The sequence below is a fragment of the Curcuma longa genome, chromosome 2, assembly GCF_044706935.1.
Source record: "Curcuma longa cultivar G26 ecotype Majalengka, Jawa Barat chromosome 2, ITB_CL_G26_1.1, whole genome shotgun sequence".
Classification (NCBI taxonomy): Eukaryota; Viridiplantae; Streptophyta; class Magnoliopsida; order Zingiberales; family Zingiberaceae; genus Curcuma; species Curcuma longa.
The window spans coordinates 14697061-14702758 of record NC_133862.1 but is presented as its reverse complement, the minus strand read 5'-3'; positions in this window follow the sequence as shown (position 1 = coordinate 14702758).

Genomic DNA, 5698 nt, shown 5'->3' with positions numbered 1-5698 from the left:
CAACCCCATCTTCCCTCTGTCTTAATCCCTCCCTCACCCAGTTCCTTTTTCCCCAACACATCTCTTTTTCCCCTATGTTCTTCTTCTCTGTGTCACATTACTCATTGAGCAAGGACACCAAGCCACCGAAGCAATGGTCTCCCTCCTCTGATAGTCATTTCACTATTTTCTGATTGGTTTTCTTCCTTCTTAGTTCCTATTTTAGAGGAACTGCTATGGCTTGAACAATATGATTTTTTTTCTTTTTTTTTCCTTCAGTAATAGTTAGCTTCCTTCATACTAGATTCGCTTTTAGTTAAAAATCTCTGGAAATCCTAAATTATCTTACATTGAGGGGGATAACATTTGGGAGGATAGTTTTATTTTTTGAAAAAATTATGCCCCATATAATCTCCTTGTTGTTACTTATTATTTTAACATGCTTTACCTTGTTGAATCTTGATTTCATACCTCTTAATACATGCTTTGCATGTAAAATAATTTCAATATGAATTTATTTGCTAACATATTATCAATTCAAGAGCAAACCTAGCTCAGCCCCTTAAAACTAGCCGTTCATTGAATTGTAAATTGTTATATACTTGTAACTCCAAAGTGAAATAATACAATATCATAAAGTGGGCAAGTGACTATTATAAAAATTGAAATAAATACTAAAAAGCAAACACTTTAAGCCTCTAATATCATCAAAGCTTTTGGCCACCCATAGGGACGTCGTAGCATGAGATGCATGTACAGTAGTATTTATTTATCACTAAAAAGCAAACACTTCAACCTGTGTCGGATAACACTACTCCCACTTTGAAGACATGATACCAATGTTTCACTTTATAACGGATTTACTTGTAGAAAACAAGTGTGCAATGATCAAATGTGGATATAAATATTTGTGTGATGATTAACAAGTGATTATAAATAAAGATACTCTTTGTTATCCTAAAGAGCAAGGATTTAAATTTCATACCGTGTCGGTCAATGCGAATGGAATTTACCATTCAATTGCGACGGCCATCGTGACCTCATGGAGGATGGCTCTGCAAGGGCAAGGAGGGAGACGATCCCCCCCCCCCCCCCGCACGAGAGCACGAAGGCCGCTAGGGCGTCGTGTCGCTCGCGGCAACGGCTGCGATTTTTTTATTATTTTTTGATTTTAACATTTTGATTTTTTATGTTTTAGTTTTCAATTTTTTATTTTTATGATTTATTTTTTATTTTAGAGGTTGAATTTTTTATTTTTTAAATAGTTATTTCTTTTTCCTATTAAATTTTCCTTTCTTGATTTTTTTTCTCTTTTATTCATTAATTTTTTCCCCTCTTTAATTCATTATTTTTTCTCCATCAAAATAAACAAAGAAAAAAATACCTCTTCAGATAAATAGAGGAAAAACAAAATCCGTCATCCTCTTTAAAGATGATTATTCTTTTTCCATCTTAGATAAAAAATAAATATAGTATAATTTCTAATTTTATAAAATATATTACTACTAATAAACTAAATTATTTTTTATATAAATTAGATTTCATTTTAAACTAATTAAAATATATCTAAATTAAAAAAATCTTAAACCTTGTTAATGGACTTCAATTAACCTAAATCGATTTTTACTCAATAAGAATCAAATATTTCACGATATAATATCAAAACTTAAACTAAATTTCAACATCTCAAATTTAAAATAATAAACATCTATAATGGTAAAATATTAATAAAAACATTCTTAATTAATATATTTTATATTTTAAAAAGTATCGAATCTGTATCGGCATCATAAAATACAGTACTGAAACCATATCATTTTGGTCATATACTGAAACTTCAACAACAACAACAACAACAACCAAGCATGACTCAAAATTTTAAACCTTGATAAAAGTAATAATGCTTATAATATGCTTATTGAAAGCTTAAGGGCAATGGTAATACTTTAATATGAATTTTGGTTGTTATCGCTTTGAGTTCTTAATTTAATAAATCCATGTCTGTCTTTCTACAATACTCACTTTGCAATTTGTGCTCGCTCTCTGAACTTCTTTGGCCTCGAGGTTGATCATTGGGTCGTTGCATGGAGTTGGTGTAATTCCTTCCAATTCAGTTTAGTTTATCTTGTCTTTTGCTCTAAGATTATTATAGATAACAAGAGGTAAGAGAAACTCAAGCAACATATGTGAGATTTATATATTAACCCAAGAAAATAAGATTGCTAGTTAAATTAGATGGTCATAAGAAACTAAAATAACTTGTCTAGTAGATGAGCATTGAGATGGATCTATTAGGTTAGTAGGAGAGTTAAGTGTACCTAGAAAGTGTTTCTCTAGACAATTGAATCAAATGGAATTTTGTGTGACCGATTGAGGGAGACAAAGAATAGTATACTTAATTTTACAAAAATAAAAAAGATTTACATAGCCTACATATTATCACCAAAAATATGTAAAATGTGTGTGTGATATTAAATGTATTTTATGTTATATGATAAACAAGATTTAAATAGCCTACATATTATCAAAAAAATTATGTAAAATATGTGTGACATTAAATGTATTTTGTGTTATATAATTGACTAGTACTATTTTATAAACTAAGTATGAAGTAGATGCGTCCATAAATATACTTTATTTTGTAACTATATTAGTCATTTTTATCAATATAAGTGTTTTCTAAATATTCTTAATATTGAGTGCACATGCCCACCCATACAGCATATGCATTTTCCAGTTGGTCAACTACATGCAGCTTGCATACTCTTTTGAAACCTTTTGTAATAAATGCCCTATCGTGTCAATCTTTCTTTTTTGCTTCTTAGGGTTCTTCTTGTTACACAAGACTCAATCTGGGCATCGAAGATAAAGATTTCCACATATCATATAGCGAGCCTACTATTTAGAGTTCACAATGCAGGTTTCATGCGATGTTACAAAAATCCTTACTCAAAGTACCAAGTACTTACTCCTGCTGATGGTGACATAAATAACTAATTTGTGTCCCAGCATAAAGAACTCAAAGCTATTATTGTTGAGAGCCTAGTTGTAAATAGTTAGGAATCCTTATTAAATAGGCAATCGCACAAGGTTACATATAGAGTTATAAATTAATATATATTGGTAGAGAAAGACTATCAAAGGGTAAGTCCTAATATTTTCCCATGTTATACTATATATTGGTAGAAATCTATTACACTTCAATTTAGTTAACGTGGTAAATTTTGAACTAGCAAAGAAGCTTTATCCTTATTAGTTGTATATATGATACCATATTAGCTATATATATATATATATATATATATATATATGACAATATATATATATAGCAATATATATTTGTTAATTATGTTAGATATTAATTAGCTTTATTAACTTTCTAATTGTAGATAGTTTCCTAAGATGAGTTTAGTTTACTAAGATGGATTTTTAGTCTTGTATATAAATATACCTCATCTTTCAATAAAGTGATATATTCTTTTTCTACCTCAAGTAACATGGTATCAGAGCATTAGAGATTTGAAATTAAGGTTTCATCATCACGGCTGCTACCCTCTTATTTTCCACCTGTCAACATGCGACAAAGCCGACCACTGCCACTTCTTCTTCCTTTGTTCGTCGACACATCCCATGAACCCCTTCGTGGTTGCCTAAGGTGCCTGCGCACCAACCCGACGAGCTCGCAGCCCCATCAGCCATTACGTCTTGGTCTTCCTTCAAATTCTTCTCTTATTTAACTGCCTTTGGATCAAGTCTTATGGTTGATAATAAGTCTTCTATTATGATGGATGGGTGCTTGTGATGTCTAAAATCACAGACCATAAGTTGAATGGTTCGATTTATTTGGATTGGAATAAGACTGTTTATCTTTATCTATGAAGTATTGATAAAGATGGTCATTTAACTGATAATCCTCCTAAAGATGATTCAAAGCAGACATGGCTTAGAGAGGATGCTCGCTTATTCCTTCAGATTCAAAATTATATTGATAGTGAGATAATTGGTTTAATCAATCATTATAAATTTGTTAAAGAACTGATGAATTATTTGAAATTTTTGTACTCTACAAAAAGAAATCTCTCCAGCATATATGAGGTTTGCAAAATTTTTTACCGTGTGAAAAAACAAGATCATCCTTTAATCAATTATTTTATGGCGTTCAAGAATACATATGAAGAGTTTAATATGTTGGTGCCCTTTAGCCCTGACGTAAAGGTTCAACAACGCCAATGAAAGCAGATGGCTATCATGAGTTTCTTCACTGGCCTATCTCCCGATTTTGGCTCTGCTAAGTCAAAAGTTCTCTCTGATTCTGAGGTTTCCTCTTTACAAGATGTATTTAACCACATTCTCCGTACAAAAAACTACATACCGTTCCGCTTAGTGATGCTTTGGTAAGTTGCAATACTAATTATGTGCCTAGAAGATCAACTAGTCACAGTGGAAACAAAGGAGAAGGCTCACAGGACTTTCAAACTCGAACGTCGAATTCTGATAGTATTGTGTGCAACTATTGTCGTAAGTCAGGTCATACAAAGTTTGAGTGTAGAAAGCTCAGTACAAAAATTAGCAAAAACGCTTGGCCCATATTGCGTCCACCAATGATGTCTTTGATAAATCAGTTCTTATCTCTGTAGATAAATTTGCCAAGTTCTCATAATATCAGGAATCACTCAAATCTTCATCTTCCTCTATCACTGCTATTGCTGATTCAAATAAACACAACGCATATCTTGTTTCCTCATCCTCCAAATGGGTCATTGATTTTGGTGCTATAGATCATATGACAGATAATTCTTTTTTTTTTTCACTTTTCCAGTCTAAAGCTAACACTTCTACCATTACTTTAGCTGATAGGTTATCATATTGTGTTTGTGGGTCTAGCACTAGCAATACTACTCCTTTGTTTCCTCTGTCCTCTATCTTACATTTATCTAATTTATCCTTTAATTTGTTCTCTGTCAATAAACTAACTCGTAATCTTAATTGTTGCATCTCATTTTTTTTCCTGATCATTGTTTATTTCAGGATCTTTTGACGAAGAAGATTATTGATAAAGGACATGAGTCTGGAGACCTCTATATTCATGACATATCGCTCCCAAAATCTTTTACTTGCTCGAGTGTCACTTCTCCTTTCAAGACTCATTATAGGTTGGGTCATCCATCACTCCCTTTGCTCAAGAAACTTTGTCCACAATATAATAAGGTATCTTCATTAGATTGTAAATCGTATCAGTTTGCAAAACATCACCATCTTATTTAAGTCTTAGAGCAAATAAACATGTTATTATTTCTTTCGAATTAATTCATTTTGATATTTGGGATTCTTATTCTATTTTGTCTAAATCTTAATTTAGGTATTTGTTACATTTGTGGATGATTATTCTCGTATAATTTGGTTATATTTAATGAAAAGTCATTCTGAATTTTTTTCTCTATTTTGTGCATTTTGCGCTGAGATTAAAACTCAATTCTATGTATCCATCTATATCTTGCAAAGTAATAATGCCAAAGAATATATGTCCGATTTATTTCAATCTTATATAGGTCAGAATGACAAAGTTTCATGAAACCTCTTGTGTTGATACTTCATCCCAAAATGGTGTGGCAGAACAAAAGAATCAACATCTTCTTGAAATTGCACAGGTCCTTTTATTTTAAATGAATGTTCCCGAAGCATTTTGGGTTGATGCAATTTCTACAACATGTTTTCTTAT